General features: G+C 36.7%; 1 protein-coding gene across 4 annotated transcripts in view; it reads left to right on the forward strand.

The window, feature by feature from the left end:
* LOC126765696 (uncharacterized) overlaps window positions 1-26,510 on the forward strand; it is a 624,074-nt gene that overhangs the window by 550,652 nt on the left and 46,912 nt on the right. The window contains exon 1 of one of the 4 annotated variants that reach the window (XR_007668534.1): window positions 6,689-6,941. The exons of 2 other annotated variants lie outside the window; for them this stretch is intronic. The gene's annotated coding sequence lies outside the window, so the exon portion shown is untranslated. Of the gene's footprint in view, window positions 1-6,688; window positions 6,942-15,323; window positions 15,392-26,510 lie in introns of those variants that run through there. One more of the 4 variants, XR_007668533.1, reaches the window with a different exon arrangement.

Here is a 26,510-nt window from a genome sequence, read left to right on the forward strand (position 1 = left end):
AACAGAAATTTTAAAAATTTTTTAAAGGGCCTGTTATTTTACTCTTCACGAGTATTTACCTTTTTTTCAAATAATGACTCCGCATTTTGACCGATATATACGAGTAAATATAATCCAATATGTTAGTTCGTTTTCAGCTATACATATAGTGATCCGATCTGAAACAATTTTTAAAAGATTGTTCCGTTGGTTTTAAATAACAATTCGAGTCAAATTTCGAGAAATTATCTTGATTTTTTTTTTTTTCGTACAAAGACATGATTTTAATAATTAAGTTTGTACACGCCAGCTATCTGCTATGTGGTTTTCCCACAAAAGAGTTTTAAATCGAATAGAAAACAACGTGTAAAAAAAGATCGATATCTAAAACTGAGGGATTAGTTCGCTGATCGGTTATATTCAAATTTTATTGGATCTCCAACGTTTCCTTCAGGTCTTCTGTCAGCCTTTTTAACAACAATGAAATTCTAAATAAATAAATTCTATTCATAGACTTAAAAAGATTTTGAAATTTTCAAGGGTTTAACAAATTGTAGGGACATAAACATAGTTCATATTAGTGTATCACTAGAACAATAAGTAGCTTTAATTCAACTTGTTTAATTTAAATAAACAAATTCAGGCAAAAATTTAAAAGTAAACGAAGTAACCCATGAAATATATGACATGCATGAAGCATTCTTCTACAAAACCAATTGAAGGTACCCCTTCATATTTGCAACAAGTTCAGTTAAAACAAATCAGGAAGGGCTGAGTTCGGGTGCAACTGATCATTTTATACTCTTGTACAGTGATGCCCAAACGCACACTACCAAACTGTGTGCTTGTGTTGGAGTATGAAAAGGCGTGCCGCTAAACCCAAAAAAAAAATACAAAACTTTAGTATTAATTAATATAAAAAAAAATTTAAAAGTGATTCGACAATATTTACAAAATTGTGAAAATTAATGAAATTCATATTAATTTTTTTATCAAAAATAAAGACAATTCACGTGTCAAAAAGAAATTAAAATTCAAAAAATTTTAAATATTGAATTTATGTTGAAGTTTTCACCTAAACGGCTGTATCAAAGAACTAAAAATCAATATTTTCATGGTTTTTGAACAACTTATCTAAATCTAGTTCGGAGCCGCAAGACTTTATACGAAGTAAGTCTTCAAGGTGCCGATCGCTAATTTTATTTCATAGTATTTGATTTTATTAATTTCAAAGTGGAAACGAAACTTCAGCATTAACAATAAGTAGATCCAAACATTGAAAATTTCCACATTTCGTTCTTTAATTTCGGATAAAAGTTGTCGTTCAGATAGTAAAATTGTTAATCAGCGCGCACATACAAATTACATGCGTAGCAGTCAACAGTCGTTGATCAAGTGATTTTCAAATGCACATTAATTTTCCACAATGTATAGAGAGCGCTTGACTAATATGTGTGAGCGAATCTGTGAGAGAGCAATAAAGTCGGCCGCCTGCGGGCTAGGTAAAGCGCTTCACTGCTCTTGTAACAAGAATGAAAGCCAGGGAAATCTTAAGGTGTAAAACGTCAACCAATTGATCGGGATCGAAGCATTTGTATGCATCTATTTTAGACTTAAATATGCACTGTTATGAGTAAATTACATTCTGTAATGAGATAATTCAAGTATTGAACGATATATACAATAAAAAAGATAGTAGGGTGTTCGAAAATCTTTATATTAGGTATATGGGGCTCAGGGACCTAAAATTTTAGCCCGTTGCAATATTTACTTTTAGATTTTTGTACTGAAAGAGAAATAATCAAATGAAATTTAAATTGTGCTATATTGTGCCATTGACTTGAGAGTGACCATAAACGATTCTTTTACATATGGCTCAGACTGTCTCAGACCAAGTATTCTCTAGGTAGCCAAAAAACATCCATTTGAAAGCGAGCTTGGTGAGAAGGCGAAACATCCCTCCACAAGGTTGTAAGTTGAGTTTGGAACCCGCCACTACCAATGAAAGGAAGAAAGAAGCTTCCATTGAGAGACTCCTTCTTATGACGACCCCCTGCAAACGTGTTAACGTGTATGATTTAAGGACATACACCTGAAATGTCCGGTCCCTTGGGAAGGTGCCACTGCTCAACCAGTCCTTGTTACAAGGACAAGCACTAAGGCGAGTAGGTCCTTGTGACATTTACTAAGCAGTGGCCATAAAAGAGCGCAAATTTGGTGTGGGATTCGTGGTGAGAGAGAGACCCAGTCGCCGAGTATTGTCACATTCCGCATACAAGCGAAGTTCTTCAACATATCTCTGATTTGCGCCAATGCACCGACAGAAGAGAAGGAGGATGTTACCAAGTATGTCTTCTATGAGCGCTTGAGCAAAGAAAGATATCTTTGGCACTAGGTCGGTAAATTCAGCCTCATGATGAAACATCTTCAAATGGGTTGAGTCTGATCGACTTGCCGGTGTCCAAAATATGGTTATGTGTAGTACTAGATTCCAGCATAAGAAAAATCATCAAGCTACTCGGCTGTCTCCGGATCGAAAAGCCACCAACCAGATCGATCATGTGCGTGCGCTCGCTCCGAGGCCCTGACATCGAGTCGGACCACTGTCAACAAACAAAAGGACCATTGGTTTTCGGAGAATGCAAAATAACAGCTGGTACGATGAGGAATGCCGTGTCGCAGCGGAATAAAAACATACTGCCTAATGCTAGAAAATTCTAAGAAAAAATGCGATGGCTTACAGAAGGTTTCAAGACCGGAGCTCTTGTAGAGCTCCCAAACGTGATCTAGTCACCGATACCAAGAGCATACGTAAATTATGGAGAGAACACCACCAGCCTGTTGAATGGCAGTGAACGCACAACGTCGGGAGAAGACGAACCCGATTCCCCAACCAATGACGATGGAGCAGACGTTCCATACCCGACCATGAACAAGTTTGAATAGGGCAATTGCCCGGCTGAAGAACAACAAAGCGGCAGTGGCCGACGGACTGTCGGCCGAGCTATTCAAACACGGCGGCGAAGAACTGATAAGGAGCATGCATCAGCTTCTTTGCAAAATATGGTCGGACGAAAGCATGCCCAACGATTGGAATTTAAGTGTGCTATGCCCAATCCATAAAAAAGGAGACCCCCTAATCTGCGCCAACTACCGTGGATTAGCCTCCTCAACATCGCATATAAGGTTCTATCGAGCGTATTGTGTGAAAGATTAAAGCACACGCCTACAAATTGATTGGACCTTATCCGTGGATTTAGACCTGGCAAATCAACAACCGACCAGATATTCACCATGCGCCAAATTTTGAAAAGACCCGTGAAAGGAAAAAATCGACACACACCACCTCTTCGTTGATTTCAAAGCTGCTTTCGACAGCACGAAGGAGCCCTTTATACCGCGATGTCTGAATGGTATCCCGGTCAAGATCTCCGAGCCGTTCGATACCAACGAGGTTTCAGATAAGGCGACTCCCTTTCGTGTGACTTCTTCAACCTACTTTTGGAGAAAATAATTCGAGCTGCAGAACTTAATCGAGCAGGTACAATCTTTTATAAGAGTGTACAACTGCTGGCGTATACCGATGATATTGATATCATCGGCCTCAGCACCCGCGCCGTTAGTTCTGCTTTCTCCAGACTAGACAAGGAATCAAAGCAACAAACGAGGACAAGACGAAATATCTCCTGTCATCAAATAAATAGTCGGACTAAGTGGGAAATTGAAAAGTAAAGTTCTCTCTCGGCGAACAAAAACCAAACTCTATAAGTCGCTCATAATTCCCGTCTGCTATATGGTGCAGAGGCTTGGACGATGACAACAACTGATGAGTCGACGTTGCGAGTTTTCGAGAGAAAAGTTCTGCGAAAGATTTATGATCCTTTGCGCGTTGGCCACGGCGAATATCGCATTCGATGGAACGATGAGCTGTATGAGATATAGAACGTCATTGACATAGTTCAGTGAATTAAAGACAGCGGCTACGCTGGCTAGGACATGTTGCCCGGATGGACGAAACACTCCAGCTCTGAAGAGGAAGAGGAAGACCTCCACTCCGTTGGAAGGACCAAGTGGAGAAGGACCTGGCTTCGCTTGAAATATCCAATTGGCGCCACGTAGCGAGAAGAAGAAACGACTGGCGCGCTGTTGTTAACTCGGCTATAATCGCTTAAGCGGTGTCTGCCAGTAAAGAAGAAGGAGAAGAAGAACGGGGATAATTTTTTTCCGGGATTCCCCAACGACACTTTTTTCTTATTCCTTCTATTTTACTTTTAACGTTGTCAGTGAACAATGAGTACTCGAGCTCAATCTGTATCTGTATTGTATTGTTTAAATAAGTTAGAAAACTAAAATTATGGATAAAAAGAAGAAGCCCACTGGTACATTTAAACTGCAACAACGCCAAGAAAGAGAAAATAGTAAACAAAAATTGTCCAAAATTGACAAGTTTTTTAGTCAGCCTTCTTCAAGTACATTGGCCAAAATATTTCTATTGATAGTGACTAAAATTATGTGGTAACTGCAGTGTTGGTTGAGAAGCCTACTGAAGAAGATTCGACCATTATTGCAGTTAGAGACGTGGATGATGTTTGCATGACATCTTATGGTGCAGGGGGTTTGGAGGAACCACATTTCTCTAGATTTTTCGTAAATGTGTACAACAAATTTTCTTATGACTTTGCAAACTTCGCGAACAAAATATTATGTGATAACGAAAAATGTCAAATTCTTGTTACAGCCTTCAGAACCTTTTCTATCAACCAGAACCAAAAGTGTTTTTCAAAATCGCACTACGTTTCGTATTCTAAATTTTTGGCTGTGTTATTCGGAAATACTTGACGCTGCCTATTGTCAACCCTTCTGGTTATTTACTTTACAAAGGAATAATATTTGGTGTACGGAAATTCGAGATTGGAACCATTTATCAGAAATAATTAAACAACACAATTGTTCGGGTGGCCATTCGGAAGCATGTGCTGTGTATGAATTTTGGAAAAAAACGATACTAATACTATCGACAAGGAACTTGAAAATGAAATTTGGAAAGAAGGAAATCAAGAATACTTAAGTCAGGAAGGATACCATGGAAATTTCCTGTCCTTTGTAGAGCTTGTCGCCCAGTATGATCACATTTTGCGGCAAATTTTGGATGTGCCCAAAGGTAACTATAATTATTTCCAAGTTGTTCTATCGCTTAATTTTTATTATAATTATTAACTGTTTAATATCAGGACTTTTTAGAAGTGGTGTTTTTTTATGTTTTAAGATCTACAAGATATCTGAGTGCAACAATTCAAAATGAAATGATTAAAGAGAACGAAACCAAACTCGAAACCCATTCTTTTAAACAAATTAGACGACACGGTTTTTTTGCCATCATAGTGGATAGACATTGGATATATCGAAACTAGATCAGATAAGCATTGTTGTGAAGAATGCAGTAATGACCAGATGTTAAAATGGACAGCCAATTGATATAGAAGTAAAAGAAGTGTTTTTAGGCTTTTATGATTTAAAAAATGACAAGGCTATTATGGAGCCAGTGTGATGAGTGGTGTGTATAATGGTGTACAAAACATATTAAGGATATCCAGCCTAACGTAGAGTACGTACATTGTTCCACTCATAATATAAATTTGGTGATAAATGATGCTATTAGCAGTTATGTGGAAATACAGATTTTGTTTGCAATGTTGCAAGATTTGTATAATTTTTTCGGAAACAGCATCAAACGTTGGAATCTATAAATTTAAATTTACTGGCGAATCGGACACCACTCTAAAAAAACTAAATCCGACTAGATGGTCCAGTAAGGTCGATACGATATCTGCAATAAAACTTCGTTATTTTGATATTATCAAAGCATTAACAGAAATAGTTCTAAAGAGTCCTAATAAAGATGAGCGTAGTGAAACAGAGTGTATTAAAACAAAAATGCAAAACTTCGAGTTCGTGTTGCTTTGCAAATTCATGCACAGTGAAATGAACAACATCAATTATGCATCCTAAGTAGCTTAGCATTTTAAAATATTTGTATATTTCATATTTTTATTTGATAAAACCTTTTCAGTTTACATAACAGTGGGACCCCATTTTTTAATTTGCCCAGGGCCCTTGGTTACTTAGCTACGCCACTATCTAAAAGGAAACATTAATGTAGGCAACGTGACAACTGCAGCTCTAATCACTATTATTCTCCTTACATTGATAATAAAAAACAAATTTGAAATAAATTATTTATATAGAAAACGAACCAACAACTTAGTATGAGTCAAAAAGTTCTCTAGTCCTAAGAAACAAACATTATCCAGAATTACATAAAATTTAACGATATACCTTTCTATGTATTGATGATCGATGACGATAATATTTAGGAGGAAAGGAGTAACCACAATCGGTCAAAAAATCTCCACGTGCAACCGATCAACTGCTGATACTACTGCCTCAGCTATATTAGTTTGATTTTACAGACTCATCCGTTTATTTCTTAACACCGTATCATCAAATGGGCAACGTGCGCAATCCGTAGCAAATGTAGCACTAATTTAGACTTATGAACTTATGTCCGCCCGTTATAAAAATATAAAGCTTTTAAAATAATAACAATTAAAAAAAGTCTTATGAAGAGATTAAACAGGTTTAATGTGAATATATCGACTTGTATGTGCATACATATACATATATACAATATACATACATAATGATATATAAATATATAGCCAAACAACAAATGTTTGCATATTATACTGTTCGATGTATGCATTTTTAGCATCGTTGACTTCGGCGCCAACGTTTTGACGGCATGCGACGGTCAGTCATGCAAGTGCAATTTGAAAAGGTTAAAGGAATAGCGATTAACGCGCGCGCAAAAGTGATCAATGTGACCCTTTGACGTTACGTTGAGCTTTCCGCCAGTTTATGTCGGTGTTTATACATAAACAAAATGTGTGACAGTATATAGCGTAAGTCGTGAGAGGTGTTACAATTTTAATTAGCTCGAATGAATGCATACATGTGTGTAAACACGTTGGTCAATGTGGCGAATACAAAATTTTCGCAAATTGCAATTTTATATATGTATGTACATAAGTATGAAAAATATACCATCTAAATGAGTGTCGTTGTACTGAAAGTTTGTACTAATCAAAAACAAAATCATAACATAAATTATTCAAACATCGTTATACTCGTAAATAACACCGGCAAACAAAATTTTTTTTGTTCTGTTTTCATGCTCAAATTCTGATTGTAGACATTAAAAAACTGTATAATGTTGATTTTTAGCGCATACGAACATAAAAAAGTATGAAATTAATGTCCACAAAAGCAAATTTCAACAAAAACACAAGTCTCGTAGTACTGTAGAAACTGAAATTTAACGTGCAGAAGTTAGACCCAAAAATCGTATCGACCGGTGTTAAAACAAAGACACGTTCATATGTAATTTAAAGGGTATTCCCCCAACATTTTATATTCTTTTAACTTACAAGGATCAAAGCCTAAGAAACACCTTCATTTTTTCGGAATTTTTTTTAGGTTTCTTGCATATTAAGTCCAAAAATATTTATGTTATATGCAAGTATATGGGGGTTAAGAGAAGTGTTGACCCGATTTTATACACATATTTATAACCACATTTACACAATTTTTGGGCGTAAGATTAAATACCCTGAGGACACTATTTGCGTAAAGTTTTACTCTAAAAACTTCATTGATATTTGATTTGTATACAGTAAAGTGAAAGACTTGAAGATGGAATTCGGGTTGGGTGTGATTGTCAACCGATATGGATCATTTCTCACATAGCACAGTTGGTTGAAATTGGTCAAATAGTATTTGAGATATAGGATTTCATATATGTAGGTGGAGCCACACTCATTGTCAAATTTTTACGCTAGTTCTCATAAAGCCCTTATTTTTTATCCTTGTTGTGAAATTTAATGCTTGTGGCTCATTGATTCGTTGAGTTATCCCACATTTAGTAATGTTCAACATAACTGTTATACGCAGAGTGGGCGTTATTATTAAGTGATTTCACCCATTTTCACAGTATATGAAGTAATGTTAAAAATACTTCTTTGCATTAAGCTTAATTAAGGTTTAATTTACGAATATAAATTTAATATGTTATATTGAGTTGATGTCAAAAACGTCAATTAAAGGTTCGGAATTCATCATGTTAGGAATATGATGCTTAGACCAAGGCCCAAGCCAAAATTCTAATTCAGTGTTAAACTCTCAAAATAATTTTGTATTATAATTTTTAAGAAGCTCTGTTCAATTGATTGCATTAATACCACATATTTTGATCAGTCTAACCGGTTTAGAATAAGCTGGGAAGCGGAAATCGCTATGTAGAGGATATTAAGTCTAATACCACGTTTGGAGCGACACTTAATCACACGATTTCGGCTGTTGAGTAGTTTATCCCATTAATCTTATAAATTTAGCTAGATTTCGCCATACAAAAATGACACTTCTTAATCTCGTCTCCGTAGTGTTTTGAATTTAATCTACGCGAAAACTCTTTGTGCGACTCTAAATTAGCACCATCTACTTGTCAACATTGGAAATCCATTAAATTATCACAGCTGATTTAGACACTACAAAGAGAAAAAAATGTAAACAAAGAAATAAATTAAACGCAATGAATCTGAATTCACCTTAATATCGACTTCTCAAATAAAAAAATACGTCTATTATTTCCATTATATGGAAAATATTTAAAAGCATACGGCTTTTATAGCAAAAACTAACACAATGGTTTCTTTTAATAAATATTAAACGATGTGAATTATTGAATGGTAAAAATATCAGTTTTATCATCTGTCCAACGGCAGTGAGAACGGCTAGATTACTGAAGAGATTAAATGTAATCTAATCCCTTAAAATTTTTAGTGGGAACATCATATGAGCTTGTTGCTTTATACTTTAATTTTGTTCAGGTATACTCGAGAACATATTTTCAAGCAATTTTATAAATACGATTTGTTAGAATAACGCAAATCATTATAGGTCGTATAAATAGTTTCAGATATTTTCGGCATTTAACTTAGTACATATATCCATTTTAAACAATCAGTTAATTTTTCTAAGATATCTTACATATTGGCCGATATATACGGTATAACGCCAACCGGAAGTCTGAAAATCTTATATAAGGTATGTAGGAGATGGGGTAGTATTGACCCAATTTTATATATATATGTATATATATGGATTTACTATATATTACTAAGAAAGAAATTATACTCTTTGAGTTTCATTGAGGTACCATCACTAACATATATGGAGTAAAGTCAACCGGATGCTTGAAAATTTTGATATTAGTTATGTACATATATGTAGGGTAGGTTAAGTTTTCAACCAATTATATCAATTTTAAGCACAAATATACATTATTATAAGAGAAACACTCTTCTTCAATAAGATAACTCACGTATTGACCGATAAAAAATTCTAAAAATCCAATGCCTAGGGCCTGGAATAGTTTCGGTTCGATTTGGAGAGTTTTTGATAATAGGATAGCACTATTCGTGTTTAAAATAGGTTTTATGAGGGAAGTCGGTAAGGTTGTAGTCCGATTTGTCTCATTTTCATACTGTAACATAGGGATGTCGGTATAATAATACCTGTTGAATTTGGTTGAAATCGGTACAGCTGGTCACGAGATATGGGTTTTCACCTAACTGTGGGCGGTCCCACGACCATCGCAAAATTTTGACAGCAGCGCCTATAAAGCCTTTCGTATCATCTCGGGTGTAAAATTGTATGCTTCTAACAAATTTATTTCTAGATTTCTCGACTGTCACCTGGATTTTAACTCGTCTCTTCATTCTGAACATTTTTTTATATGTAATTTTATATCTAACTCGAGTAGGTTTAGGTGATACAAAAAACCGTTAGCTTCGACTGATATGATTGTTTGTCGAAAAATATTTAAATTTAACGTATCAAAATAATTCCATAAAAGCTGAACCTGTGGACCTTGCATGTCCTTAGCAGGCATTGGTTGATGACTAGTTCCTGTACGACTGCGAGATCTTTCGAAACTTGAGCAGAATGTAATAGACCTCCTGAACTACTTGCTCTTAGCAAAGTACATCTTGCCGCAATCGTAGAAGTTCTTAGACATTGTTCGATTGGTGTTCATGCTGGAAGTCTAAAAATCCAGTCCAAATTATCAAAACTATGTTGAAGAAAGAAACTGACTTTGAGCAATACCAAAAGCTCCGTCAGGATGGGGAAGGACCTCTCCGAGCCGTTCGAAACCAAACGAGGTATCAGAAAAGGTGAATCCCTATCGTGCGATTTCTTCAATCTAATCCTGGAGGTACAATATTTCATAAAAATGTACAGCAGCTGGCGTATGCCGATGATATTGATAACATTGGCCTCAACATCCGCGTCGCTAGTTCTACTTTTCCAAACTGGATAAGGAAGCAAAACAAGTGGCTCTGGAAGACAAGACGAAATATCAAACAAGCAGTCGTCACATTCGCGACTAGGCTCCCTCGTCACTATTCACAGTCATAACTTCGAAGTTGTAGATAATTTCGCCAATATTAGAACCAGTATTAACACCAACAACAATGTGAGCTCGAAATCCAACGCAGAATAGCTCTTGCTAACAGGTGATTTTTCGAAATAAGTAGGCAATTGAGAAGTAAAGTCCTCTCTCGACGGACAAAACCAACCTCTAAAAGTCACTCATTATTCCCGTTCCGCTATATGGTGCAGAGGCAAGGACATGAGTCCAAGATAAGATTAGGGTCCTTTGCGCATTGGCAACGGCGAGTATCGCATTCAGTAGTTCAATGAGTTAAGAGACAGCGGTTACGCTGGCTAGGTCATGTCGTCCGTATGAATGAAAACACTCCAGCTCTGAAAGTATTCACTCGCCGGGGAAAGCAGAGGAAGAGTAAGATCTCCACATCGTTGTAAAGACCAGATGGGGAAGGACCTGGCTACACTTGGAATCTCCAATTGGCGTCAAACAGTGAAAAGGAAGAACGACTAGTGTGATGCTGTATTTTCGGTTATAACCGCGTAAGCGGTGTCTCCGCAATAAAGAAGAAATGGATATGGAAGAAGATGAAAGGAGGTGAAAACAACCATATACTTTCTCCTCCATTGTACAGCCTTTTCAAGACAGAGGTTGAAACATCTAAGCAGGCAAACTTTCGGCGACCCAGGAGACATAGCCGAACTGACATTAGTGGATGACTCTAAGCACTTTTTCGATTTATGAGGGTCTCTATTGTCAGTTTTGACAAATTAATGGAGTTATTTTAGGTATTACTATATATGTATTTCGTGAAACATGTTGCGGAAGTATAAAAAAATCAGTATTTGCACTAGGGTCGTAGCATTTATGCGAATTTTACGGGTATCTAAATAAGTAAATTGCATAACCGATTAATATCATTGTAGTATATACATCTATGACAAACGTTTCTAAAAATTTTCTTCCGTCAGCAATCTCTTCTCCTGCACGATCTTAACTTTTTCTCGCACGTTTTATACCCAAAAGTACCTACATATGTATATATCTTATATTATTTATTATCGCTTATATGTTTAGGGGGTTAGAACTTACTTAATGTTTACGTTTAATTATGTGTTTTAGCTTGTAAAGTAGTTTGTCCATTTCAGTGTTTGCTTGCCACCCAATTAGTTTGTGCAACGCATTGGGTGCTCATTCGGCGCAGGCCATGTGGAAAAATTGTTACACGTGCTGCATTACGCCCTGTAAGTTCATTGATAAGCAGGCAGCTGTTGAAATGGATCAATGCTTATTCCCATTGTGCGCATTACCATTTCGTTTGCTATTTCGCTGTCATTTACAAGAGAACTAACTTTGATGGATTAATTTATTGTATGATATTGCGTTTTCATTGTTGTTATACTCTCGCAACAAAGTTGCTAAGGAGAGTATTATAGTTTTGTTCACATAACGGTTGTTTGTAAGTCCTAAAACTAAAAGAGTCACATATAGGGTTATATATACCAAAGTGATCAGGGTGACGAGCAGAGTTGAAATCCGGATGTCTGTCTGTCCGTCCGTCCGTCCGTGCAAGCTGTAACTTGAGTAAAATTGAGATATCATGGTGAAACTTGGTACACGTATTCCTTGGCTTCAAGAGAAGGCTAAGTTCGAAGATGGGCAAAATCGGCCCACTGCCACGCCCACAAAATGGCGGAAACCGAAAACCTATAAAGTGTCATAACTAAGCCATAAATAAAGATATTAAAGTGAAATTTGACACAAAGGATCGCATTAGAGAGTGGCATACTTGGACGTAATTTTTTTTTGGAAAAGTGGGCGTGGCCCCACCCCCTACTAAGTTTTTTGTACATATCTCGGAAACTACTATAACTATGTCAACCAAACTCTATAAAATCGTTTTCTTCAGGCATTTCCATATACAGTTTAAAAATGGAAGAAATCGGATAATAACCACGCCCACCTCCCATACAAAGGTTATGTTGAAAATCACTAAAAGTGCGTTAACCGACTAACAAAAAACGTCAGAAACACTAAATTTTACGGAAGAAGTAACAGAAGGAAGCTGCACCCAGGTTTTTTTTTTAAATTGAAAATGGGTGTGGCCTCGCCCACTTATGGACCAAGAACCATATCTCAGGAACTACTCTACCGAATTCAATGAATTTCGGTATATGATATTTTCTTAACACCCTGATGACATGTACGAAATATGGGTGAAATCGGTTCACAACCACGCTTTCTTCCAATATAACGCTATTTTGAATTCCATCTGATGCCTTCTCTGTATAATATATACATTAGGAACCAATGATGATAGCGGAATAAAACTTTACACAAATACGGTATTTGAAAAATATGTAAATGACGTATAATGAAATCTCGATTATCACTTTATCATGCGAGAGTATAAAATTTCCGGTGACACCCGAACTTATCCCTTCCTTACTTGTTTTTATTGCTAATTTGTGTCATTGCCATAATAGTATTTATCGCCATTTGAATGAGTTCTCTATTCGTACTTGGGACATTATCCACGATAACTCAAAAGCATAACTTTCAAATTGTAATATAGTACGTCGAATATTAATATATTGGAACTATTACAAGCAAGAAGATAAGAAATGATACTCTTAACCAACCAATTATTATGGAGAGAAGGTGACATACGATTTGGACAACATAAAAATCTTTTAATTTATCCTGTCCTCATTCCTGTAGACTAGTAGGCTGGATACGACCCAGGGACGTGCCGGTTCCTTAAACTCTGGATCTTGGCACTAAATTAGGAACCTTAAATAACTGCGGAGAATAACTATATATTTATGACTATTTGTTTAAATAAGGAATGAGTTCTTAGTTTCCATTCACAAAGGGTCAAGGGTCGAAGACCCTATAAAATATATACATACATTAGGGTGGGTAAAAAAAATCTAATGTTTTTTCACTTGAAAATTGGTTGAGCTCTAAGAAGCTCTAAGTTCTTACGTGTAACGGGAAGATCCTCCGCCTAAACGTTTTTTTTTTTTCTTATTATGTGATATTTGTATCTCGTTCCCAACTATTTAAGCAAATATTTTGTTTTATAAATTTAATATGAAAACGGTCTCCTACTTTTTTCGTAAACTTAATCGGTTCAAAGACATTAACGGCTGAAATTCGACTCTTTTAGGGTAAATTTGTTCTTATTTTGTAGGAAATTTTCTGCTCTACATATTGCCGATTAAGTTTAGCGTTACTGAGATATTGTCGTCTAAAATCAACGAAAAAAATATAAAAAATAAATTGAAAAACTAATAAAAAATATTAAAAATAAGTGGCCATTTTTGTAAAGCCGTAAATGTCTTACTACCCTAAATGTTTTCCGATTTATAATATTTTTATTCGTGCAGTTACGCAAAAACAAATCGTTTAAATAATCAAACTTTAACCATTAGTACCCTTTAAATGGTTAGGTTTACGAAAAATACCTACAATACAATAACCAGTTGTATACGTATTCTGAGTTTATTGTACGTCTATAGATACCATACATACTATGTATCTTGAGATCGCTCCTGGCTACGCACACTCAAAATACGCATATAATAATTAACAACGAAAAATTTTAATAAATAACAAGAAGAAATAGCTTAAGTTAGATTACAATATGAGTATAAGTTCATATTGTTATTGTGATGATCGAAGATTCCTTTAGACTTCATGGAAAATCGCCTCGTACAGATTATATTAGATTCATCTTTTACATCGGTATTTTGTTGTGCTGTCTGGGTAAAGAACAATTTCTAACAGAAAATATCGAGTACACATTTTGTATGTTGAGTACTGTGACCGCTCCAATTTTGATGGTTATACGAATTCTGAAAATAGGAGAATGCTTATACAAAACGGCTTATACAAAACGGCTCATATGAAACACAATATTTTGCAAGGGAAAAGTAAATGCTTTGAAAAAAATAATTAGGATAAGGAACAAACAGTACCGACACGTGGCAGCGAAGATCAATGCTACATTGTTTCTTTACTTAAAGGTTTAATGCACACATACATGCGTTATCAGATGAGGAAACGGTAGCAATGCCTGCGCTTACGGATAGAGTAGACACAATACTTCTTATAAGTGTTTTGTTTTTTGAGGTTAACATAATCCAAATTCCGCCTAAGCCACTATATTTACGCATGCACACCTACCTAATCTGCAACCGAATATGAGGCACCTATGTTTAAACGACCATATGTACTCAGCCTCAGACATACATTTCAGATGCTATTCAGGCATATCCTTCGTTTCTGCTTTGCAAATATGCCGTTCAGGATAGCAAACTTCACAATGTACATATGTATATATCGTCATATTGTGAATTATTTAAGTGAAATGGACGAAATTATAAAAGACTTACATATATAATATGATGTGCCCGAAGATGTGCCTTCAATCAGAATATACATTATATACATTAGTGCTTATAGCTAAGGGAGAGCTCGTCTGATATGAAATATGTACACATATAAATATACACATGTTTGTGCATGGACTAACCACAACAATACTAGAACGTTTAACCACGACAGTACGCCCTCCCGCTATTGTTCTGCTTCACTGATTTAAAAAAAAAAGTTTGTTAATTATATTCACTCATTCGTAGATATTCACAAACATGCAAAGCTAGATGCATTCGACCATAAAAAGCCTAGTCCCTGTTAAAAAGCGCAAATATACGGGGTTCTTCATCAGTGACTTTCAGCTATGCGCAGTGCTACGCCTGGTGCAGTGGTGATGTGTTAATTGTGAGTGTGTCTGACGATAGAAATGAAAAATATGTATATTCGTGTTGCTCAGCTGAAAACGCACGAAGACTAATCCATCTGGATTTTCAAAACATGTCAGCGTGTGTTTGCAAATATGTATGTATATATAATGTAATATTTTAATGCTTAATTCAGAAAAAATGTACATGACGGACTCGAATATAGAATCCTTATACCACAGCTAAAATTGATCATCCTTTTAAAAAATCTCATTAACAAAATCAAATGAAATACTTGATTTTAATCGACGTGTTTTATGGCGTGTTCTACAGATTCCTTGATATTTTATGATCGGCAGAAGCGCGGTTATGACGACCGGCCGCGCCACGTTGTCATAATTGTGCTTGGCGATTTTAACGCCAGGTAGAAAAGGCATCCTTGGTGCAACACTTGGAAAATTCAGTCCCCATGGCGAAACCTCTCGAAATGGGTTGAGGCTGATTGACTTCGCAAAGGTTCGAAATGCGGTTGTCAGTAGTACTACTAGATTGCAGTGCAAGAAAATTCATCACGCTACTTGCTTGTCTTCGGATCGAAAAATTCAAACCAGATCGATCATAATGTGATACATTGGAGACATGTCTCCAGTGTCCTTGAAGTGCGTGTGCTCTGAGGACCTAACATCAGCTCGCACTACTATCTTGTTGCAGCCCGTAACACAGAAAAGGTACAACGTCGGGAAGCTACAATCATAACCGAAAGCGAAACGGTTTTCTACTCGACTTGCACTCCTGCCCTCTGAGAGCACTCATTAGCAACTCGGTATAAAGAAACTGTGGGACGATATTTCAAGCTTCTTACGTACAGCTGCAAGCGAAACCATTGGTTTTTGGAAAGGTCGCTATAACCGTTGGTACGTTGAGGACTGTCGTGTTGCAGGGAATATAAAGTAAAAATCCTACCTCGTTGTGTTGCGATCGACCGCAATACGAGAATGGTGGGAAAGATACCAAGAGTTGAAGAGGGAAGCGAGATAGACAACAAAAGAAGAGACCGAAATACGTGAGTATGAACAGTTTGAGAAGTTTGCCGGCAGGGGTACTACTCGAAAATTATACGGAAAGATGCGGTAACTAACAGAAGGATTAAAGACCGGAGCATCCCCATGTAGGACCATAGGAGGTGATCCTAGTATCTGACGTTCGGAGCATACTGACATTATGGAGAGAACAATTCTCTAGCCTACTGAATGTTTGTGATAGTGTAGCATTTGAAGATGTCAAACCAGATTCCCCAATCGATGAATGGCTGGAACCAATGGATGGATTACCGGCCGAGGTATTCAAATACGCGGTGAAGAACTGATAAGGAGCATGCATCAACTTCTTTGTAAGATATGGCCGGTTGAAAGCATGCCCGAAAATTTAAACCTAAGTGTACTTTGCCCAATCCATGAAAAGGGGGACCCACCAATCTGCGCCAACTACCTTGGGAAAAGCCTTTTTAATATCGCATATAAGGCATTATCCTTAGCATAGTGATTTTGGACCTGGAAAATGTACTATCAATCAAATCAATCAAACCGTACGCCAAATCTTGGAAAAGACTGGTGAAAGGTAGATCGACGCATAGCACTTCTTTGCCGATTTTAAAGTCGCCTTCGACAGCACGAAAAGGTACTATACCAAAAGCTGCATCATGATCTCCGATCCGTTCCATGCCAAGCTAGGTTTCAGACAAGGAGACTTCCTGTCAATCTATTGCTGAAGAAAATAAAACGAGCTGCAAAGCTAAATACAGACTTTACAATCTTCTTTAAGAGTGTACAGCTGCCGGCGTACGCCATTATATGTAAGTATATCATTGGCCTCAATAACGTCGCCGTTGGCTCTGCTTTCTCCAGATTGCAAAAAAGCGAAACGTATTTGTCTGGCTCAGTACGAGGACAAGACGAAATATCTCCTGCCATCAAACAAACAGTCATCGCATTGGCGACTTGGCTCACAAATTCCTGTTGATAATCTTAACTTTGAAGTCGTAGATAATTTGTCTATCGTGGAACCAGTATCAACACCAACAACTATATTAGCCTTGAAATCCAACGCAGAATCACTCTTGCCAACAGGTGCTACTTTCGACTGAGACAATTGAAAAGTAAAGTCCTGTCTCGACGAACAAAGACCAAACTCTACCATGACATCATCTGATGAGTTGGTCTTAAGATTCGATTACAAGATTTTGCGGAAGATTTATGGTTCTTTGCGCATTGGAAACGGCGAATACCGTAGTCGATGAAACGATGAGCTATACGAGATATACGGTGGTATTGACATATGTAGTTCAGCGATTTAAGAGACAACGGATGCGCTGGCTAGATCATGTTGTCCGGATGGGAGAGAGCCCTCCCTCCCCTTTGAAGGACTTCGATGCAGAACTCGCCGGTGGAAGCAGAGGAAGAGGAAGACCTCTATTCCGTTGGAGAGATCAGGTGGAGAAGGATCTGTCTGCACTTGGTAAATCGAATTGGCGTCAAATAGCGAAAAGAAGAAACAACTGACACGCTGTTGTTATCTCGGCTATAACTACGACAGTAAAAAAAAAAAGATGAAGAAAACATACTTTAATATATAACATTGGTATTGGTTTTGAATGCCTTCTATAGTTTGTGCTCTTAAATGATTTTAGTCCTTTGGCTTGTGTCGTAGAAGGTAGGGCGGTTTATGATAAAATTGCGAAACGTTATTAGTATTCACAATGGCAATAGCGTCAGCACACAAGAACCACGTAAAAAACTTGAAGAAGGGCAGAAACATTTGTACACACATGTAAGATAGGATAGACTTAATCATACATATAACAAATGTTTTTATTAATTCAAAATCATTGAAATGTAATAATGATAATCCTGAAAAACAATCAAAGGGCTACGCAGGCATTGTTGGGAGGAATAAGAAATCGTGTTAAGGACATTTTTTATTTCTCATACACATGCATAAACCAACTACGTTCTCTCAAAATATCCTGTGAATGACAGTTTCGGATTTCTACATAAATAAAGCACTCCGCGCGACTTGTGCAATACTATGAGTATACTGTATCAGGATTATATGTATGTTCAACATTGGATTAATCTAGCGAAATAGTAAACATGTTACAGAAATGTATAAGGGTGAGAAATGCCGCGCGATAAGGTGGTACCCTGTTGCTGACGGATTAAGAATCCAACAATGCCGCGTGTGCAAAACTTTCATTTGTAGTTGACTTTGCCCGCCTGCTGATGCCTGAAGCAATGCAGTCAACTGTGAATATAAAATTAATTGTGGCCTGGCTTTTATTTCCACAAAATAAAATGCTGGTATATATTTTAGGTATGCCAGATCCAAGTTGGATTTCACACAGTTAAAAAAGAATGTAAGGAAGACCGAGTTCAGCCGGTAAAACTACATATTTTTTGTTATTTTTGTAATCAAAAATCTAGCTGAATTGAATATTTCACTTATTTGTGAGTTGAAGTTCAATCTTACGTATTTATCTATCTAACAAATTATAAAGCCTAAGAAGAAATAAATTATTTTGTAATTGATGGATATGGAAATCTGTAGTTCGAGTTGCATAAGTGGGGTAGGGATTTTGTGCGAAAAAATCTTTTCAGACAATTTTGTGATGGCTGGACTCAGTATTGTTTGAGCACGCGTCTAAGATTCGCAATTTTTAAATGTGAAAGTGGATCTGTAAAGCATGAAAGCATCGCCATACACGCATACAGATGCTTCATACCGATCTAAATGGCTGGGATGTAATATGTATGCATATTTAAATCAGTGGTTCCCAAACTTATTTTGTCTACTGCTCACTTTGAGAATAAATATTTTTTTAGCGCCCCCATTTTTCACCTATTTAAAAGCCACTATATCTTCAAATTAAATTAATTAATTATTGTGACCTTTATATGTATATTAACGGATAATTCTAAACGAAACTTTTACTATAACCAGCAACTTGAAACCTGAGCGCAGTAGGTAACATACAACGGCGCTTAGGTCTCAAGTTAACTCTTACGGGCTCCACCTGCCAATAAGAATGATTATTGAAACACAACTTTATAGTATTAAAACAGATAATCTTTTATTAAAAATAAAACTAAAATAATCGATCCTTATATAAAAACTAATGTGAAGGATGAATCTGATGCTGTTTAATAAGTTTGTTAATATCAGGTGCCAATTTACTCAAAAACAGTCGCAAGTCGCCACGTTCGGTAACAAGCAAACGATTTCTCTTTTTAGTAAGCAGTGTTGTCACAGCACTAAATCCACGTTCACTCAAATACTCGTATGACGATGGGATTGCTATCAAGAATCGTTGAACGATTGACCACAATCCAGGGTACAATTACGGGATCGGTTTTTGTAGCCAAAATTCTTGGTAACCATTTTTGAACTTGATTTTTATTTCCTCGTTTGTTGTCAATTCTATAAGTTCTTCTTCCAGCTGAGGTGACATTGCTGTGTTGACATTTGAAAACGGATCCAACACCAAGTCTGGTATTTCCAAGCTCAAAATGTCCTGGTATCGTTCGGTAAAGTAAATGTGGAGGTTTTCCAAATGTTGGCAGTAAGCAAACAATTCGTCGTTACTGCATGATACTGATAAATTCGGAAAATTGTGAAACTCACGTCTGCCCAGATTCTTTTTGTGTAGAAGCAGTTTGGCTGCAAAAGCACCAACGACGTTTTTTGTTTTAATTAAATTTAGGTTATCGCCTTGCAGTTGGAGATTCATGTCGTTGAACAATTTATACAGGTTTGTCATGTAAGCTATATCATTCTTTGATGTTATGAGCTTGTCTTGCAATTCTGTATCTTTAGTTTCCAAGAACTCTATAACAGAGTCGAACAGGTTGTAAAATCGAGTCAGACTATTGCCTCTTGATAGCCAATGAACTTCAGTATGAAACAACAAACGGTTGAAATCCTCGTCATTAGTAACACAAAGCTGATGAAATAATCTATAATTCAAAGAGCCGTTGCGGATTTTATTGACTGCTTTGATGACATATTGCAGTGATTGAAAAAGTTTTTCACTAAAGTCTCTAGCAACTAAATGTTGCCTCTATGGCACCCTGTCATAGCCGGAGCGCCATTCGTAGCAACCGAAATAATATTTTTCAAAGGAATCTCTTTCTCATCGCAAAATTTTTCCAATATATTGAATATGGTTTCGCCTTTTGTATCGGTCTCTAAATTTCTAGCAAATAATAGTTCTTCACATATTTTCTCATCTTTAATAAAACTCACATAAGACAACAACAATGCTTCATTAGTTGGTAAAGTGGACTCATCCAGCTGAATTGAAAATTGACTTGACCTCAGGAGATCGCACAATGATTCTTCAATGTTTTCAGCCATTTCATCAATTCGTCTTTTAAAAGAATTATTACTCAAAGGAATTTTTCGGATAATATCTGCGGCCGGTTTATGAAGCACAGTAGTTATTACTTAATTTATTGCTCGCAATATTAACTCTTCTCCGATGTTATGTGGTTTGCCTTTTTGAGCAATTAACAAAGAGATATTGTACGAAGCTCGAAGTCCGTCGTCATCTTGCTTAGCAGCCGCCGAAAATAGTTTTGCTACACTTGGCTTCTCTAGGTTATTATGTTTCTTCTCTAGGTCTTAAAAATATGCTACATTCTTGTCTTTCTTATCTGGATGCTATTTTTTCAAATGATTTTGCAGTCTTGAAGGCTTCATCCGAAAATGTTTTTAGACATAGAAGACACAAAGGCGACGATGGGTTTGTGGGATTTTCAATGAATCCGAATTTAATATATTCCGCACAGTATTGCCGTCTCTTCTTTTTTACTTCCGACATTGTTTTACTTTGAGAAATACGTTCAACTTCGCGAGTAGTGTAAAGGAGGCGTAAGTACTGCTCATCTATTGCGCGCAAAACCACAAATGAAAATAAAATAAATATTACATTGTTTATATAGGAATGCTTAAGGGGGGGTAAGGTTTGTTTCGTCGAAAAAAGACCTTTTTTCGTGATTTTTTTTTGGAAAAAATTATTGTTGTAGATTTATTTTACTTATTATTATATGAAAGTACAACATTTGAAGGATACTTAAAAAAGTTTTATCGAAAAATAGCGAGGAATATCGGATTTATAGTCGATCTCTGCAAGCACCTCGAAAAAAAGTGCGGTGACCAGCCTACAGCATCACTGGATCATCCGAAACCAAAAAATCAAAATGCTTTCTTTAGTTTAATAGTTTATCTTTCAACTGACGTCGAGTTTCTTTTTAATTTTTCAATTTTTCAATTTTTGGTACCATTTTCAAGCCAAAATGACGATTTTAGACGAAATTAAAATTTGGAAAAACTCGACGTCATTCGAGAGCTATATATATGTAGAATATTTGTACAAAATTTCAAAACGATCGATGCAGTAGTTTTTCTTGTAGGCTGGTCACCGATGAAATGACATATTTGGGAAAATCGATTCAAAGTTTTGTACACTCAGCGCAGGTAGCATGTTAAAACATGATAGATATCTACGAGTACTAATAACTATTAATAAGCGAAAGTGTGTCTTTTTCCTTTTTATTTGTTTCTTTGTGCCTACTTTCATTATGAACGGAGCGACCGATTGACATGATTTTAAGTTTTTTTATGTTCAATAAAATAGGACAGATATATGAACTACGCGGAGAGAAATATAGAACCGAGTTTGAGCAATCTTTTAATTCATATTAGTTGATGTTCACCAGTTGTTGTTGATAGTCGAGAGCTCATGCAGTCGTTGTCTAAGAGGCCTCCTAGCTAAATAAAATTACAAATCACCCCCCCAGGCCTCTACACAACGTCCCCATTTTCTTTCTGGGTCTCTTACTGCCCCCCTTGACACCTGCAGCGCCCACAAGGGGGCGTTATCGCCCTCTTTGGGAAAGACTGATTTAGATGCTTTGGAAAAGTTCATATTAGAAATGTTGCATATGAACTCAATATTGGTTATTCTTCGAAAGCGTGAATGGCCCAATCATATAGTCATATAGTAGAGCTGAGTTGATTTAGTGATGTGTGCCTGCCTGCTCGTCTGTATATACGCTAAGAGGGACTTCTTCTTCTTCACTGGCGTAGACACCGCTTACGCGATTATAGCCGAGTTAACAACAGCGCGCCAGTCGTTTTTTCTTTTCGCTCCGTGGCGCCAATTAGATATTCTAAGCAAAGCCAGGTCCTTCTCCACCTGGGCCCTATTCCACAAAACAACTTATCAACTTTTCACTTTGCACTTATCAATTGATATTGTACTGCAAAGTGAAAAGCGTTTCTGTTCCACAATATTCTTTGCGAATCTCACTTTGCATTGAGCATATTTTGGCAAAGGCTTTACGCTCTCTCCGCTCAGTGCAAAGTCTTTGCGCTTTATTGGCAAAGTCTTTGCACTCTCTTGCAAAGTGAGTGTGCAAAGTGTTCCACAAAGCGTTTTATCAACTTTGCATTTCTGTCTCATCACTTTTCACTTTGCATTGCTTTATATGAGTTGTTAAAATGAGCCGCAAAATACAAATTGAAAAAAACTTGCTGTTTTAAATGTAATAAAAAAAAGCATTTTATTTGCTAGTTTTCAAAACAACAGAGTAAGTATTTTTTAAATAAATAATTGTAAATTTCAAGCCTATTTAAGTATACATTTCTTTGTGAAGTTTAACAAAGCATGGAAGGATGTGTTAAAAAAAGCCCAATCCCTACAACTGGCGTCAGCACAAAAAACATGGATCTATGCAAGGGGCAGTTTGTTTGGGCTCTGGAAGAGCCGGACAATGGTAAGTACAACAATTTATTGCCTACACATAGCAAATAATTATATTTGCATCATTTGTTGTTGTTGGGGTTCTTATATTGTGCATTGCTAATAATAATAATAATATATCTATTTCAGAAGAAACAATTGCCAATCCACCTCTAAACCCAAGAAAAAGGAAGCGCTCTACCAAGTTTCCAAGTGAAACTTTGGATAAAGAGAAAAAATGCCGGTTGGAGCTCCTTGAGGTTGAGTTTTACTACCGGAAACTTCAATGCCTAAAACTGGAGAGGGAGCTCCTACTTCCACTCTCTGCTATCACACTGGGAATTGCAACGGCAGAAACAGAAAATGTATCGCGTCTGTTATTTGAGGAGGTTTGATTACCAAAGGCCAATTTTTCATTAGTGTGTATTTGATTTCTAAACATTTTGTTTTGAAATAATTTGTGATAAAAACAAAAAAGCTCTGAAATTAATAAAATGATGTAAATAAATACAAAAATACTTCCTTTATTATTTATTCTCTGAGACCTTAACCTCAAATCCTAAAAATGCCCCAAAAAGATACAACGCTTTTGCAGTGGAAAAAGGTCATGGCCAAAACACCACTTTTATTTTAAAACAATACTATAATAGTTGGCATTAGGTAAAGTATTGTAGCAGGGAAGTAACCCTTTCCATTCCACTCTCTTGATCTATATTATTAAGGGCATCATCTTCTTCTTCAGCATTTTCATCTAATTCCTCGCTTTCATTGTCAGTGTCTTCAGTGGGTTGCATATTTTCACTACTCCTTCCGATGCTACAGGCAATATTGTGTAAGATGGCACAAACTATGACTGTCTTTCCTGCAAACTCAGGCCTCAGTCGCAAATAATTTAGACACGGGAATCTTTCTTTAATAATGCCAAAACTATTTTCAATTATGCGGCGTGTTTTTGTGGCAACGATTGAAAACTTCTTCGGCAGGATTATTGGGATTTCGGCGTAATGGTGGTATCAACCAGCTTTTCAATCCATAACCACTATCACCCAAAACAACAGCATCCGGAAATGGTCTCCATCAATTGTCAAATCTTTGACTTACAGCCCAATTCCGTAGCACCCTTGAGTCGTGAACGCTGCCCGGACAACTTGCATTTACACTGTAAAATGTGTAGTCTGGCCCACATATCATCATCACATTCAATGAGTGATTTCCATGCCGGTCAACATATCCTTCCTCGTGTAATGGAGGCCCATCAATTTTAATGATTGTGCCGTCAACGCAACCACACACAGAAGGGAATCCACCCATCAGAAAAAACTTTTCAGCAATACCACTGACATCATCGGGCCATCGCACTGTTTTTTGAAATAAAGTGTCTGTTGTAATGACGACAACTCTATGGGTGGTTCTGCAAACTGTGGATTTTGCAACACCATGCAAAGCTGCAACTCCATGGTACTGGCAACCATTTCCGAGACAATGCAGGCACAGTAGCAGTTGATTTTCAGCCGTCAAAGCATGACTGCGCTGTGTATTGTGCCCTAATTTTTGTCCATCATTATTTAAAAGAAAATCCATCCACGAAAAATTAATTCGGTCTCTATAATTTCTAGCCTTAACCGCGTCTTCACTATTGTCGAACAAAAACTCACGTCTTAACATTTTGAAAGCTTGACTAGTTATGATAATATGAGTTTGCAAAGCGATCATTTACCTTGCAAGTTTTTGACAAACTTATCAAATTTTGTTTTGCAAAAATAGAGTTTACAGTTTTTGTGGAACGGAACAGCATAATTATATGCAAAGTCTTTGCGAATTAGACTTTTCAATATAAGCTTTGCACTTTGCACAAGAGAACGTACGTGGAACAGAAATTACAAAGAGAACATAAAAATTGCAAAGACTTTGCAAAGTACACTTATCAATTTCAACTTATCACTTATTAAATTTCATAGTTCTGTGGAACAGAAAGCTTTGCAAATTGACGAAAAATTTGCAAGGTACAAAGTGAAAAGTTGATAAGTTGTTTTGTGGAATAGGGCCCTGGTCCTTCCAAAAGAGTGCAGGTCTTACTCTTCCTCCGGCGGGTACTGCGTTGAATACTTTCAGGGCTGGAGTCTTTTAATTCGCTGACCTATGTCCATGTCGTCATATCTCATACAGGTCATCGTTCCATCGCTTGCAATACTCGCCGTTGCCAATGCGCAAGGACCATAAATCTTTCGCAGAACCTTTCTCTCGAAAATTCGTATCTTTGACTCACATCCTTGCCTCTGCACCATATGACTGGACGGGAATAATGAGGGACTTATAGAAATTGGTTTGTGTTCGTAGAGAAAGGACTTTACTCTTAATTGCCTGCCCATTCCGAAGTAGCACCTGTTGGCAAGAGTTATTCTGCGTTGGATTCGAGGGTGACATTGCTGCTGGTATTGATGCTGGTTCCAAGATAGGCGGAATTATATACGAAAAAGTATGACTGTCAACACGTACGTGAGGGACAACTTGCGAGTGCGACGACTGCTTATTTGATGACTGGAGATATTTCGTCTTGTCCTCGTTAACTACCAGACCCATTTGGAGAAAGCAGAACTAACGGTTCGAGAAAGCGGTGTTTTCGCCAGTAAAGAAGAAGAAGAATTTATAATTATATGTACATATATAATTTTAGGAACTGCTGAAAAGGTTTATGTTGTTTTGGTACGTAGAAATTAAGAGATTGTTAATTTAAATTATGGGGTTGAAAAAAGTTCTTTAATGTTGAAAATAGTCCGCATTTTGAATTAGAACAAGTAACCTCAATTTAAAAAAATTAATATAGTTTAATTTGTACACTTGTTCTAGTCCTCCCACTCTACACATTATTTGCTTTTGATACCATTTTTGTCGGCTGTCTGCCAGCCAAACCCTTATTATGCCTTTATCAACATACAAACACACACATAGCAACAAACGCTTCAAAAGTTATTGCCGACTCATAACAAAGTTTCTAGTGTTGGCAGAATGCTGGAGTATGCGCTCGAAGTTGAATCAATTGTTGTTCCCTATTTCTTTTCCAATTCAATGCATAATTGCGCATGGATGCGTAAATTTACCAATTTTTGTACGACTTCAAAGCTCCGGCTTAGCACGATACAATTTGTTGTACGTTTCCTTAAGTTTGTATTGGTAAGATTTGGTGGCTATCTTCTTAGAGCTCTTCTTTGACCTCCTCGTCCTGCCGTCCTACTGGGTATATAGTATATACTTTTCAATATTCTATATAGAGATTGGAAAGCAGAACGATATCAGACAACAACGAAGTTTAAAACACTTTTTAACCAATTTATACAAATAATTGGGTCATTCAAGCTTCATACTCGTATCAACAATGAAAATATGTTGATCATCATCCACTAAGATATCTGATGTTGGGGTTTTTCATATCTGAAACATACATATTTTAACACTTATGTATTTCGGCGGACCCCTATTA

This window comes from Bactrocera neohumeralis, unplaced genomic scaffold (assembly GCF_024586455.1).
Source record: "Bactrocera neohumeralis isolate Rockhampton unplaced genomic scaffold, APGP_CSIRO_Bneo_wtdbg2-racon-allhic-juicebox.fasta_v2 cluster11, whole genome shotgun sequence".
Lineage (NCBI taxonomy): Eukaryota > Metazoa > Arthropoda > Insecta > Diptera > Tephritidae > Bactrocera > Bactrocera neohumeralis.